The sequence below is a fragment of the Petaurus breviceps genome, unplaced genomic scaffold (genome assembly GCF_028583685.1).
Source record: "Petaurus breviceps papuanus isolate PSGF00001 unplaced genomic scaffold, PetGlider_PUasm1.0 126, whole genome shotgun sequence".
NCBI lineage: Eukaryota > Metazoa > Chordata > Mammalia > Diprotodontia > Petauridae > Petaurus > Petaurus breviceps.
The window spans coordinates 69309395-69326016 of NW_027185655.1; the positions used below are offsets into that span (position 1 = coordinate 69309395).

General features: G+C 36.0%; 1 long non-coding RNA gene across 1 annotated transcript in view; it reads left to right on the forward strand.

The window, feature by feature from the left end:
* LOC138170459 (uncharacterized) overlaps window positions 1-15438 on the forward strand; it is a 23307-nt gene extending 7869 nt beyond the window's left edge. The window contains exon 4 of the long non-coding RNA XR_011170631.1: window positions 15155-15438. This is a non-coding gene — a long non-coding RNA (uncharacterized lncRNA). The remainder of the gene's footprint in view (window positions 1-15154) is intronic.
* Window positions 15439-16622: the final 1184 nt, after the last annotated feature.

Consider the following 16622-nt stretch of genomic DNA (forward strand, 5'->3'; position numbering starts at 1 on the left):
TATCTATCTATCTATCTATCTATCTATCTATCTATCTATCTATCTATATATATATATGTCTATGCCTGTGTCTATATCTGTATCATCTATATCTACCTAAATCGATGTCATCTTTCCTGGAGACTACAATTCTGTAATTTCAACAGTATGAGGAACTTCCACCATGAAAATTCTTTCCATCAATGTAGATCAACAATTTTTTTCTGTAACTTGTAGTCGTAAAAAGCTTACTTGCTTAGAAAGTGGTCTGGGGCACTAACAAGTTCAAAGTCACACAACTAGTTTGTATCAGAAGCAAGATTTAAACCCAGGACTATCTGATTCCAAGGCTAGTCCTCTGTCTACTATGCCATTTTATGGATGATACAGCAATGTTGCATAGTTATTTTCTATTATATAACTATTTTTTTTCTTTTCAAAGGCATAATTTATTTTATTGACGTGACAAATTACATGTTATTTCAAAGATATAGTTTATACAACTTTGATCTGTAAGGGAAACCATTTCATTTTATAGATGAGAAAATTGGGGTATAGAGATGTGGAGTGATTTGTACAAAATTCCATAGCTAGTAAATAACAGAACAAGGTCATCTTCCATTTCTCTCTCCCTCACTGTGACCAATGAGATGGGACTACTCAAATAAAGAGTATCATGCCAAAGGAAGCAAGAAAGTAAGCTTAAAAAAAGACAGAAGGTGGATATTCCCACCAATCTTTGACTTCCAAAGGGGCAAATGTACCCTATGATATGAAAAAGAAGTGGGGCATAGCCAGGCAGAGATTCAAGGAGTGAAATTCTACTAGAGGAAAGTCTATTGTAAAAATTTCTTTCCATCATTTAGTCTGCCAATGATTCTAACTCTACCAATACACTCATGATTAACACCTATAGAGTAATTGAGATTTTCCTGTAGCCCAGCTGATGAACCAGCCCCCTGGAAAGTAGGCGACAAGATAGGGAAGGGGTCTCAGCAAGACAAAGTGGCTAAAGGAAGAACCAGTGTCTTGGGTACTGACTGCATATTGATTTAAACTGTGGGTAGTGACCCCATATTGGGGTGGCAAAAAATTTGGCAATAGTAAAAGGTTTCTGAACATGCAACAACCAAAAATTAATTAAAAATCAAATGCAATCAATCCAAGGTGTTTCTGGCAGTGCTTGCCCATGTTGCATCACACAACTTCACTGCAGCTTTGCTTCTGAACACAAAATGTGCGCACTTTGCACTGAACATGCCCTCAGGTCAGGCAACACCAAAAACAAATAATAAAATAAAATAAAATATTGTCAAAACTAGAAAAGGGGTTTTGAGTGAAAAAAGTTTAAGAAGTCCTGCTGAGTCTAGGGGATCATGTGAATAGAAAAGCATTTATGGGATTATTGCTAAGCTCCCAGTGGGAACAGTTGAGTCCAAATGTAAACATTTGAACTTTTTCACTGAAATTCCTGACTAAGGAAGGATTGCCTACATCTGATAGGACCTGAGGATATGCAGCCATATGGCAGTTACTTTCACTTTTTTGTGTGTGCATACTAATGACATAATCTCTCTATGGAATCCCCAGTGTGGAATTCCCTCCTTAGATAAAGATTAACAACTATTGTAAAACTTTTCGTTTCTTAGGGTACTGAGAGATCAAGTGATTTACCCATTGTTGAATAGCTACTATATGTCAAAGTCAGGATCCCATCTTTCTAATTCCAACCCCACTACACTACACAGTCTATCAGTTTTTAATATGTGTATCCTTTTAGCTGCTCTGGTAATGAGTAAAGCACTTCATAGAAACAAGCCAAGTTTGATGATTGACTCTATAATGAAATGCTTATGTGAGTAGGGACTACTGAAATGCAATAGGAAGAGAAGAGAAGGGAGTTTCTCAGTGGGTGAAGATATAAAATGATAAAGAATAAATCTACAAATGCAGACCACAGTCCACAATGAGATAAACACTAGCAACCACAAAAATGGCAAAATTGGGGACAGAAGTCACCAATTTTTTTTTTTGAGAACCACAAAGAGCTGGGTGTCTTCTCCCCTCTTTGCCAAAAAAAAAGCTTTTTCTACTTTCAGGAAGAATGCATCACCCTAGAATGAGTAGGTAATGAAGAAAGTGCCTCACCCCCAGGAGGAGTAGCATTCCCAGTACCTAGTCCTCATAGTTCAACAGGTCCTTCCACAGCCTCTCTGTGTTTTAGTGAGAGACTGTAACAGTAAGGTGGAGAGTGTTGCATTTAGAATTGGAAAACCTGGGTTCAATTCCCAGCTCCTCTATTTACTGCTCATGTGACCCTGGACAAATCATTTAACCTCTCAGGGCCTCAGTTTTCTCACATGTAAAGTGGAGGGACAAGGTAACCTATGATGTCTCTCCTGGCTCTAAACCTATGTTTCTATCTATATTCTGTACATCTTACAAAATTCAACTCAAAGGTAACCTAGCCTGTGAAATTTTGCCCGGTCCACAGTGATCATGCATTCCTCTGCAATTCCATAGCATTTATTGTCTCATACTTCTAATTTGGCAATTATTGTACTTAACCTTCAACATTTCTAATGAAACCATGGAATGGTTTCGTTGCTCCTTCTGCCAACCAATCAATCACTATTTTTTAAGCACTTATGTGCCAAACAGTGAGGATACAAAGACAGAATTAAGGCCACAGCCCTAATGGTCCTCATACATGGTTGTTGAAGATAACTGTGGCCAAAAACCTATCACCCTCTCTGCCTGATGAGCTTCCTCAGACTTAACTGGGCTCAGCTTCAGACAATAGAAATACAGTCTATCAGCAGACTTTACTCAAAACTTACAATTTAAGCTCTGCTTTGAGCTTTTGAGAATTCAAAATTAATTTCAAGCCATGATAAAGCATTGGAATAGGACTTGAGTGAAGAGTCACTTATGATACAATATATTGTCTAATTGGTTTCATTATCTTCTTCTAGCTCTCTTACTATAAGCTTCTTTCGATCATGCTTGAACCTATTCCTGATCTCTCAAATTGTAGCAAACCATGTTCCAAAGTTATAATAAACCACCCCCATTACTTTGAATTTTGACATGTTATATTTATGTAAAATGATGTTTTAAACATTTGTATTTACCTATCTATGCATATGTTACCCAGCATATACCCTACTTACCCTTACCCAGCAGAATATAAGTTGCTTGAAGGAAGGGACTGTTTTATTTGTGTCTTGATATTTCTGGTGCTTAGCACAGTACCTGGAATATAGTCAGCATTTTATGAATGCTGGATATATTGAATCTAATTAAATTATTTTTGTCTTCCCCACCACTCCTGACAAAGTAATTTATACATATTAAGTACCCAATAAACATTTATTGGGGTATTAATTATTTGGTAAGCCAGTGCCATAAATTTTCTCTAAGTCTTTTGGTTCTTACATTTATTTACTGGGGCAGGTAGTTGGCACAGTGGATAGAATACCGGGCTTGGAACCAGGAAGACTTTTTTCATCAGTTCAAATCCCACAGCAGACACTTCGTAGCTGTGTGACCCTGGGAAAAGTCACTTAACCCTGTTTGCCTCAATTCCTCATCTATAAAGTGAGCTGGAGAAGGAAATGACAAACCAATTGAGTATCTCTGCCAAGAAAACCCCAAATGGGGTCAAAAAGAGTTAGATGCAACTGAAACAATTCAACAATAACAATTTATTTGCTATCAGAGTAAATATTTCCTATGGATAAATATTTCTGCTGTGACTGTTTTTCTGAGTTGCCTGCAATGTAATAATGTTGGCAGTGAATTAGTTCCTGACATTGACTGAATTATTGACTGACTGACTGACTGACTGAATGAATGAATGAATGAAAAAGCATTAATTAGGCATCTACTATGAGCCAGACACTGGAAAAACTGACATTCTCTCAAGAATTGTACTTTCTAATGGGGAAAAGAGAACATATGGAAGAATGGTGACCAAGAAAGGGAACTTTGGTCTGAGAAGTCTTGGGAATTTACAATGGTAATGTTGCTTTAATAGTTGTTCCTAGGGCAAGAACAAGAAATGGAAAGTTAAGGGTAATGGGGTAGGGTGGGGAGCAGCCAAACAAGATAGATGATAAGCATAGTCTATATAATGTGTTTGGTGAGTTTGTACTATAAAAGCTTTGCCTTGTCTCTGATAGGCTAACTTCTACAAATCTTTAGAGCTTTTGAGCCTTGACATTAGAAACCTAAGTTCAATATCTCTTAATAATAATAATAATTAATATATGTAACTAACAAAACTCTTCAGCTAATCTAGAAATAGTTTAAAAACCTCAATTTGGGATTTTGGAACATACAGCTTTAAAACATAACTCAAAACACTATAGCTTATCTTGTTAAGGCAATAGATTATACCACCCTCACCACCATGCCTAACCCTAATAATTTTCTAACCCTAATAATTATTCAGAACCTCAAAAAAGAAAACTATGATTTTCTATAAATTGAGATGCCTGATAAAGCACATAAAAGAATGATTATGTCAAGTAGTTCTTAAATTCCTGACCTGCTCATTTCAGAGTGAGGAGAGGAAGGAGGAAAACCAGGACTAATATGGAATCCTCTATATATCCTACTGATAATTATGTTTCATCTGTTCTAAGACTTGTTTTTAAAAAAAAACACATTAGCTATAAAAAGTAATTAGAAAACTATTTGTAAATGTTTGATGGTTAACTATACAGAAAGCCCAGGAAAGCAAGTGGTTTTCATTATTTTCAATAGAGTCTATACACTTTAGGATTAAAGAAATTTATTCCAATTTATTTAGGTTTCTCTATAAGTATGGGTAGTAAATCTTTCTATAAGAGGAACTGACCACTGCATCATTGTTTTCTAGCTTTGCATTTGGAAGTGTATACGCTATGCTTTATAGATGGTAACAATTTTTTTTAAACTACAGGAATCCTAGGTATGTTAAGGAATTCTCACTCTTCCACCCAAAAGCCAGCCACATGGTCATTAAGTTTCTCTGTGGCATTTAAACTTAATATGACTAAGGCTTGGTTATAAAATAACATAGCACTCCATTTTGGGAAATCTTTTAAAAAGCTGAATGAACCCTTCTATTCTCCATACATCAGACTCCTCTTGGCTTTTCAACAGTCTGGGCCATTTTGTGAAATTGTCACAGCTGCTTCCCATTAGTCTAGAGGTTTGGTTATAAGGGGTGGAGGACAAGCTGCTTAGTCAAACACTATGGCCCCCAGGTCCATATTTGTTGTTTATTCCTAGTGAGCATTATGCTTTTGTTTGATTTTTAAGGAAGACTTTCTAGGAATTTTCTTAAGTGGAAAAAATAAATATATTTTCCTTTATTATGTGCCTTGAGGCAAAAACAATTCATTTCAACAAGTATTTATTGAATGCCTAATCATGGTTGGCAATAGGCCCATTAAAATAGCAAGATATTTCCTCAGAACTTCTGAAAACCCAACTTGTCATTTCCTGGTAATTGCAGGAACAAGAAAAAATTCCAGCATAAATATATAGTCTTAAAGAAAATTAAAATTGGATACATTTCCAAGCATGTTAGGTTTTTCAACCTTAGGTTTAAAATCATATGTTAAAGCTGAAAGGGCCTAATAGCCAGCAGTTCTCATTTTACAGATGAGGAAACTGAGAACTAGAAAGAGCTTGTTGGAGGTCGCAATAATTGTAGCAGGTCAGGATTAGAACCCAGACCAGTGTGCTTACTATTGGACCATGATGCCTCTGTTACCCTTATCTACAGTACTTGTCTTAAGGAATTATTTATTATATGTTCTCCTCAGAATGTTCTTGTAACATGTAACTGTTAATAAACAGAAATATTGAGAAAGGACTTACTACTTTTAGAGAATATGAATGAACCAAGGAAAAAGTCATATAATGTTATAATATGAATCCCTGCAAGACCTTATTATTTCTTGTCTTTTATTCTGGTTCAGTATGGTCCCTGTTACCTTCTCTAATCCTATATTCTTTGCACTTGAATTAAAACCCTCCCATGAAAATTCAATTTAATCATTCAGTGCCTCCAGGAAAGTTTCTATGGCTATAAGTTACAAATAAATTGCTAAACTGTATCAGTGAAGAAGTTCCCATACCAGGAGTTCCCTACATCCAAAGAAATCGCAGGTTAGTAATATTTTCCTTGAAGGTCAATTTCTCCTCTATGAAATAATAAGCAATATCAAGTAATATTTATAAATAATAAGACTGTTGCATAACAAAGTGTTATACTGAACCTAGGAAAACTCTGACATCACAGGCATGTCAAAGATTATGCCATATAAGAAGGTGGGTTATACACATATGGAATTGCCATGTCCAAAGGAGAAATTATGCAATTACCTAGGTAAATGTCCCCATTTCCACCCAGAAAATCTATCTTTATGGTCAATATTGATCATAGGAACCCAACAATTGCCAAATTCATGCGAATCATGACATGTTGAGCACACTGAGGATTCATAACTGTGGGCCACTCAAAAGGTAAAGGAGAGGATTGTGATGGGTGCAAATAAGATGAAGCATATTAAGAATAATGAAATCTAGCACAGAGTAGCACAAAAAGTATCATCATAGAAATGTATGGCCAAAAGAAGTGAGCCAGGGATGTAAGGACATTGAGGGGCAACAGTAAGGGGCAACAAATGGCCAACCCGTGTGGCCATTTAGTATCCATACAATGTCAGGAAATCTAGAAGATAGCCCTCCATAGTATTGGGACCACCTGTGGAGAACTGATGAGAGACCATGAGCAAGAGTCATGCAGAATGAGAAGGTGTAGATGGGTTGGAATCTGCGCTGTTGAAGGGAGTACCCACATCAATGGCATTATAGATTCATTGTAATATTGAAGTAATTACTAAGCTCTTCTTCACTGGAGGTTATTAAGACAGGATCATTCTTTAGAAAGTGAATGGGGTCCATAAGACTTCATTACTGAGTAGAAAAAACATATTAATTAGAGATTTCAGCTTTAGCCAATAGCTCTGAAAATGCTCTAAATAAATCTAAACTGATTCTGATATTAGTACAATGACATAGGTACTTACCTAAACTGCTGAATGACATATAGCAAGAGTACACAATAAGAGTTTAATAATCACTTTTGTTATTGGATAAGAAAACTACTTCCAGACTACAACTATATACAAGAAGTAAAGAAGCAAAGACACAAGTATTGGTTAAGCACCTACTATATGCTAGGCACTGTGATAAGCATTTTATAAATATATCATTTAATCCTCCCAGCAGTCTTGGGAGGCAGGTGCTATTATCATTACCCTCATTTAACAGTTGAAAAAATTGAGGTAAACTTGCCCCAGGGCTCCACATCTAGTTTCTCGGGCTGTATTTGAACTGTGTTTCCTGATTCCAGGTTCAGCACTCCATCTACTGTACCAACCAGCCATAACAAAATGCACTAGTTTGGGAACTGGTTCTGAATCCCAGTTTAGCTACTTACTACTTCAATCACCTCAAGAAAGTCATTTCATCTCTCTGCAACTTGGTAGCAGCTTGAACTTCCTGAGGAAGTTTCTAACTCTGGATTCTATGATCCTATGATTCTTTATTTTATCAGTGTGGGTATTCCTTCCACTGACATGGATTATAGTACCTCCCTGTCTTAGTAGATAGTTTAATGAATTCCTGAGGCCAGAACAATTCATCATTAGCTAGATGACATTTTGGCCAGTCTTTGGGTGACAGACACATGCTTCATGAACAATCCTGGACTCAAAATATTTTCATCTTGGTAGGATCTGCCAGAGGCTGCAATCTTTTGACATGGCATCCATAACATGCTGAGACCTCAAAATGAGAGCTGAGTGAAAAATGCAAGAAATATCAAATTGAAAAAAGTTATTCTTTTGCTAATTGGGGCTGTTTTAACCTACTAGGGCAAGTATAGATTAAATAGAGAAATATGCATCAAAGATAGCTCTATACACCAAAGTTGGATCTTTAATTCTCCATTTTGGGGACAAATATAGACATTGCTTCTGAAAGACAAAGAAGTTTGAGCTTTCTGCATTTATATATAATCAGTTTAAATGCTCTAATTTAGCTTATACTTTTTATTATACATTAAGATATGATCTACTCAATCCATAATGACATCATAAATATATATATATATGTATATAAATATATTTATATCTGACATTAGGTATACATTTTCCCCTATTTTTTAAATGTGCTGAGGGAAAAAACAATGTGTATATAAAGATGAAAATTCCACAAAACCAAACTTGAAAAGATCGTTTCATTTTGGACATCTGCAGTCTTAAACCATAATCCTTTTCAACAAAAATCAGTCCAATAAGTCAATTTTGAAGGTTCTTCAATTTTTGCAAGCTTAAGTGCTCTCCAAAGTCTTGTTAACTGAAGCCCTGACTGGAAAATATTTTCAGTTTCTAGAAATCTGAAGGGTTGATACACTGAAACAAACAAAAAAAAATTATGACTGGTCAGTCAAACTCACATCACAGTGTGATTTAATTCTTTTGTAATTAAAATAACTACGTAGTTTTGTCTGCAAATACAATCTCAAAGTCTGCCATTTCTAGTATTTAAAGTTGTAGAAAATTATTGAGGTTAAATAGAGGTTAAATCCAATACTTGTAATTTTGTTATTTTTTCCTCCTTTGATTTTCAACATTGCTGTGTTGAAACTATTCCTTAAGCAAAGTGTAGATATGTAATGTCACTTAAAACCAACCAAATAATAATAATAAACCATGATTTCTCTCTTATTATCATGGATATGGATAAAAAGAAGGGATTCCTTTGTTCATTTCAATAAAAATGAAAATATGAATAAAATTAAAGTTGAACTTATGGAGATGTGAAGCCAAATATTAATAGGAAAAAATAATTAATCTTTAAATGTAATTAATATCCAATAAATTCTTGAATTTTTGTCTTCATACACAATTAAGGAATATTTTAATCCTCAAAAGCACACTTAGATTTATAGTACTTGGCAAGTCTACTACTCTTTTATAAATATAATATTTAATAAGTGGTTTTGTGATAAGCAGAAACAGTGTGTACTTTTGAGAAATTGTCAAATATGTAGATAACGGTACATTTTATGGTTTATGAGGATGTTTGTCATTACAGATACAGACAGTTCTATTAAGTTTACATTCCTCCAAATATAGAAATGTGGTGCTAGTAATGAAAAGATCATTTTTTCTCCCATACAGGGATTTTTCAGGGAAAATATTACGCATTTATAATAACAGGTTTATGTTCTAGAACTGTTTTGAAGGATGCAAAATAAATGTCAAGGTCACAATATTGCATAAGTTGCAAAAATAACAAATTACTTATTGGACATATGTGATGAACTTTTGCCATCAGAGCTTATTTGGTTGCAAGAATGATTCCTATTTTTAAAATACTTTAAGACTTCAATTGATCTTCAGTTTTCTTGGTTTAAGTATTTCCTTCAATAATGAAAATAATATCATCTCCCCCTTCTTATCCTATGCAATACTTGACCTTGTTCTCCTCTAAGTCCTCCATAAAGAATCTGCCTCAGGGAAGCTAGGTGAATAGAGCACCAGCCCTGGAGTCAGGAGGACCTGAGTTTAAATGTGACCTCAGACACTTGACACACTGGCTGTGTGACCTTGGGCAAGTCACTTGATCCCAATTGCCTTGCCTTCTCCTCCCCACCTCCCGCAAAAGAAAAGAATCTGCCTGACACAGTAGAGGCTTTCTTTTATGTCTTCTAACATTCTATGGGTTCCAGAGAACCTGATAGACTTACCTTCCATTCTGAGTCTTTCCTAGATTTTTAAAAAATTTCAACTTCTTGAACACAAATGAGTGCAGTGGATTGAGTGTTGGGCTTGGATTTAGGAAAACCTAAATAAAAATCCTAATTCAGACACTTACCTTGTGACCCAAATCCCTTATGTCTCAAGCCTCAGTTTTCTCATCTTATAAAATGGAGGAATTGGAATAAATGGCCTCTAAGTCCTTTTACAGCCCTAAATTTATGATCCTATACTCCTCTATCCTGGTGCCTATTTATGCACACCATAGATGCATCTACCACTTTTGGGGGCTACCCACAATTTTTATTGTTTGGAGATTTTGATTTCCTATGATCCTAATTAAGCAGGCAGCTAGGTAATGCAGGGGACAGAATGCTGCACATAGAGTCAAGAAGACCTGAGTTCAAATGTGACCACAAGCACTTACTAGGTTTGTGACCCTCAGCAAATCACTTAACCTCTATCTGCCTCAATTTCCTCATCTGCAAAATGAGCATAATCATAGCATTTACCTCACAGGGTTGTTGTGAGGTTCAAATGAGATGTTTGTGAAGCTATTTGCTAACTTTAAAATTCTATATAAATTCTAGCTATTATTATTGTTGTTGTTAATGAATAATAACAATTATTGTTGAAGAATACTGATGTAAAAAAAAACAGGGGTTTTTTTAGGAAGCAGCTTGGGATCCTTTAATGCACTGAGTAATGTTTACATTGCTTGTCTGTGAGGCAGTGTGGTACAGTGGAAATAACATTGCCTCTGGGGGCAGAGGAAATATATTTAAATCTTGCCTCTGATTTGTGACCTTCACCAAGACACTTAAATTACCTTAACCTCAGCTTTCTCATCTGTAAAATGATTGGACTGAAATAGATGACTTCTGAGGTACCATATGGATCATAGATCAACTTTAAATAATTTTTCCCTGGAAAGTGTTAAGTATGAAACAATGGGGGACACTGAGAAGAGCATTGACTTCGTGTCAGAAAAACTAGACCCAAGCCTTGCCTTTGTCTTTTATTACTTGTATGACCTTGGGCAAGTCACTTAACTTCTCTGGTCCTCAGTGTCTTCATTTGCAAATTGATGGGGTTGAATTTGATGGTCTATGGAATCCTTTCTAGCTCTAAATCTATTATGAAATCAAAGTCTTTTTCTTAAGGTTTTGAAAATTGGACTTCCTATAACTTTAATATTCATTTCAGCAGCATGACATCGTTTCATCTGTTGAATCTTTTCGGTCTTTGTTAGTCTAAAGCAAAAATCTCATAAGCCTCCTCTACACTTCTACTCAAGAACAAAATTCTGTTCTCAAAACCCATATTTTGACAACACACATAGATTATTCTTTTTTTTTGTTTTTTGGAGAGCAATTGGAGTTAAATAACTTGCCCAAGGTCTCATGGCTAGTTTTTGTGTTAAGTATCTGAGGCCAGATTTGCACTCAGGTCCTCCTGACTCCAGGACAGGTGCTCTATACAGTGGGCCACCTAGCCACCGCTGTACAAATTATTCTAATGAAGAAGAATAGGAACAGCTATCTAGAGAACCAATGTGACTATAAAATGAACTTACTGATCAGTTTCCAATTTTCGAAAAGACATGAATGGAACAGCAGGAGCAGCACAGACCTTGTTTATATAGTGTTTTAAAGTTTGCAAACCATTATACTTAGCTTATTTGATTTGATCAAAGTAAGGTAAGATAACTGACGGAGAGGGAGTAGAGTAGACCTATGATTTCACTGACATGAGTAACTGCCGTGTAAGAAAACCTTCTCTGCCAATGAAAGTTAGCACCTTTTCTCTGACTGATGGTCCTAAAGATTTGCCTAAAGTATGGAAACATGAAGTGACTTGCTGAAGGTTACACAGTCAGTATGTCACAGACAATACTTGGACCTTGGTTGCCTTGACTTCAGAGTCTAAATCTCTATCTGCTATACCATGGTTTTCTCTGCAGATAATTAAGGATGAATAAAACATATCATCATGGTATTTAAGAATAACATTAGGAAATGGTAAAGTCCAGAGCAAGTGGAGGCTGATAATGAATGATAAGGACTATAGAAAGAGGTTTTTAAAAGGCTATATTGGGTTCAAGGGAACTATGAAAGAAGGGATAAAATGGTGGCTTGGAGTAAATGGGGCAATGATAAGAAAGGGCATAAAGAAGAACAATTCAACTTCTACTTTGATTAAGAGGGAATTGAAGCCCAAGATGAGAGAGAAGATATTAAAAGAACACTTTGATGCATTTGACTAAGACTATTTGAGCTTTACCCCTGTACACTAAAAACCTCACAGATGTAATTGCTGGGCCACTCTTGGTAATTCTGTGATCCTATTAAGGTATCATGGAGTAATGATAGAAGTCAGGAAGAAGTTAGGCTTCACTTGGACCTGTCCTCCTAATATTACGAGTAGACTGAAAGGAGAATCAATGTGATAAAATGGAAATTTTATGAACTTTGGAGTAAGGAGAGTTAGGTTTGAATCCTAGCTCTTCTCTTTACTCGTTGAGTGACGTTGGTGAGGAGGTTGAACTCAATGGTTTTGAAGACCCTCTCCAACTCTGTTGGGAAAAGTCTATGTAGGATGTTCCTCATGATGAGGCTTGAGTTTCATGAAATTCTTCCCCTTTTCTGTTCTAACCATTTGTTACTTCCTGGGACATGTTTTGGTTATATTATATATTTTCAAGTTGGCCTTCTCTGAAGGTAGAGTGTAATCATCCTTTATTTTTATGTTGTTTAAAAATTCTTCAATATATCTATGCATTTTTTCATTTACATGGTGAATTTGTAAATTAAGGTCCAAAGTATGTCCTTTTTCTAGGATCTAGCTAAGGTCCATATTATCTTTCATATAGACTATTGCAATTAATAGCCTCCTAACTGGTTCCTATTTCCACTCATTCCTTTCTCTAATCCATTCTCCATTTTGCTGACAAATTATTATTCCTAAAACAAATTTTATCAGTATGGTCATGTCATTACTCTACTCAAAAACCTTCAATGACTCCCTATTACTTCAGGTAAGTAATACAAAATTTAAAAAATCCTAAACCTTCCACTTAAGGCCCTCTATGTAGCATGACCTTGTCAGTTTTATGTTGTATTACTTCTTTCACATGCTCTCTATTTTATTCAAACTGATCCTCTTGCCATTGACTATAAGATACATTCAATTTCTCCTCTGTGACTTTGTACAAATATTCTTCCATATTCGGGATATTTTCTCTTCCCACCTCCATCTTATAGGATCTCTAGTTTCCTTCAAAAAACAGCTCAGATGATACCCCATGTGTGAAACCCTTCCAAATTCTCTCAGTTAAGAGCATTCTCCCCCTTCTGAAATTTACTTTGTATTACTTGTGTTTATCTGTGTACATGTTACAGTTCCTCCCTCTGCTCTCATAAAAGTGCCTTGAGAACTGGGACTTTAGTAATTTTTTTCCTTTGTATCCCTATTGCCTAGCATAATGCTTTACACATGGTAGGAACTTAATAGGTTTTTGTTGAATTGAATTAAATTGACTTTGGCTATAAGAAACTTTGAGCATCTGAAATCCTATAATATTGTTAGAAATAACAAAATACTCAGAAACAATCTGAGATGTCTGGATAAATTTTGCTATGTAAAGAAAGATACTTTAATATATGAGTAAATGCAATACTAATAATAATAAAAATAATATCATCACATATAGTGCTTGAAGGTTTGCAATGTATTTTACAAATATTCCATTTGATCCTTACAACAGTCCTGGAGAGTAGGTGTTATTATTATCCCCATTTTACAATTGAGGAATCTGAGGCAGATCAAAGTTAAGTAACTTGCCCAAGCTCACTTTCTGAAGCAAGATTTTATTTCAAGCCTTCCTACTAGAACAGTACTCTAACCACTACACCACCTTTGACCGTGTTTATATAGAAGAAAAATCAGAACATCAATGGTGGACTTCTACTGTGTTTAATGAGCATATGAAAAAATATTCAGCTTAACTCTTCTTCTATTGCTGAGAAGATGTGTTTTAAATGGTGTGAGATAGAAGCAGAAGAAATTCTATTTTCTGTATTTTGCTGGTGAAATTGATATGATTATGAATGAGAATTTCTGGTTTCAAAGAATCTGGAAGTTCAGTTATGTTTCCCTATAAATTAAACAGGTCTACAGTGATGAGTGCAAATGGAAGAAAAAAATAGTCAGGTATCATAACAATTGTAAACATTTTTTTCCTAAAAGTAATCTTTCAGGAAAGGGTCTCTAATCTTATCCCATTATCCAAATGGTTTCTCCTATTGTAGTACTTTGTTAGTAGCTAGAATGCTCAAGGAAATTATGTGCTTCTTTCTGTGGAACAGAGATAGTGTACTTTAAGGGTAAAGAGAAATGTTTTTGGCTTCCTTGAATTTTCCTATATTGTTTTTATTTTTTCTTTTCCTTTTCATAGTTTTTAGACTGGGTCTCTCTATCTCCCCCGGACTGAAAGTACAGGGGCTATTCACAGGCCCAGTTTCACACAGGAGCTTGGATCTCTTCCATTTCTGACCTGGGCCAGTGTGCCCTTGCTTATGCAGCCTGGTAGCCCCAACTCCCAGCAGCTCATCTTAGAGATGTCAGTGGAGATACCCCATAGGCTGAACGTACTGCAGCTCAGGTAATCCATGAGTCTCAGCCTAAGAGACAGTCGAGTACCACCACCTCCAGTATACCATCTTTAGACCCTGTCTTAAAGATCATATTGTCTAATCCCTTCATTTTAAAGATGAGGAATCTGAGACCCATGAAGATGAATTGACTTACTTAATAGAATGAAGGTGGTATTCAAAGTCAGGTCCTCAGACTCAGAATACCCATTGCTCTTTCTATGATACCACATAGTTCTACTGGTGTTTTCCTTGATGTAAAATGATTTAGAAGAGACAAAGCTACTGAGATTAGTAAAAGGTAAAATGACAAACGATAACAGTTTTATTTTATCCTGCATTCTGTGGGTTATGAGAGGTTAAATGACTTGCAGACAATGGCATGGCTCTTAAATAGATGGGGAAGATATGAACCCAGACCTTGAAGTGAACATGGCTAGTGCGGGTTCTTCCTCACATGGAGGATGTGGAGGGAGAGGCTGCAGGGATGAAGGCCTCAATCTTGTGAAAAACTGCAGAAATAGCTACATTACTTACTCCCTGCACCATGTCGCCTTGGACCATCTCTGAATGGGATCAATGGTTAGGAATAATTCAACTCCACTACTACTGAATGCTTTCATGAGTAAGCTTGTTCTCTCCCTCAGAATGGTTCACAGGGACACATTACTGTGAGAATTCTATTTCTACTTTCAGTGTACTCCTCTGGGAGCAAGCAGTAATTCTTGGAGATACAGGACTCCTTTCCAGTTCATGATCATCATGTGTTTTGGAGTTTCATTTAATCAGATTTTAAGCTTCAGCACTGACTGGGACCCCAAGTCAAAGAAGTAGCTTCTGCCACTTCAGAAGACACTTCAATAATCAAAGCTGTAATGAAATGGTTATGTGCCAGGACAGCTACACAGATTTGATGAAATGGCTGGCACTTCTATGTATCAAATCCCCCTTCCTGCTGAATGCCCACACTGCCATTATTTCTATGGAGTAGATTCTTTAGGAAAACACTAAATTAAAATTTTTCTCAATTTACCTTAATTCTCTGTTTTCCTTACATGGAGAAAGGAACCAAAGGTTCTTTCTTTGCCTCTCTCCAAACACCAGATCCGTCTCTAATATGGGTTAACTCTTAGAATAGGCTGTTTCAACGAACATAAAAATAACAATAACTAACATTTATATAGCACCTTATGAGTTGTAAAGAGCTTTACAGATATTATCTCAATTTATCCTCAAAATAACCCCAGGATGTAGGTGCTATTATTATCTTCATTTTGCAGATGAAGAAATTGAAGCAGACAGAGGTTCATCCGCCATTATGGGAAGACACCTATAAGGGTTGGAGTAAAGGGTATTGCTACATTTGCAGGGAGGCTGGACTTTGCCACCAATAATTTCCCTCCTACTCTAAATTTCTGTTTCTAAACCCTTCCCCATCCCATTCCATTCTCATGGCATATGAAGATTTTAACTCCAGTTTCCTCCAAGTGAATCATTATGCAGATAACAACACAATAAATATATCATTAACTGATTTTTCTATACCTTCTTTACTGGAGGGAGGAGTTGGAGGGGGGAAGAAAAGTCCCAAATATGACACAGGAAAACAAGGCAATCTACATAGTATTAATTTATCCTTTAAAAAGGAAGAATCTGTAGGGTATGTGGGAATAGATTGGGGCTGCTCTAGCATCTGTTAAGAACCCAAACTGAGTTGAAACCTCACAGGTCACAAATCTACTGCAATATCAGCCATTAGCAGCGAATTTGATGTGATTATTTTAATGGATTATTGGAATGATGTCATAGAGAGATATGCAAGTCCCAAAGGATGACACAAAATACTGAGGGAAAAACCTACTCTGGGCCAAGGTGATGAAAATACTGAAGAATGGCCAGAGTGGGTCCTTAATAATACAGCACGAAGACCCAGGTTGCCAGTGGTTGCTTGGAACTTTACCAAGGATTGCTTGAGTCAAACTCAACCATCTGGGTGACTGCTAGTCATCTCATAAACTGGAATTACTGGGAGCAGGAAGAAGAAATGTGTTAGCTTAATGTATCTGCATTAAAGGCCCCCTTTCTTCCTTTTAAATAACATAACTCAATGCATAGGAAAGATCAAACAGAATTATTTTGAACATTACTTACTATGATGTGGCAA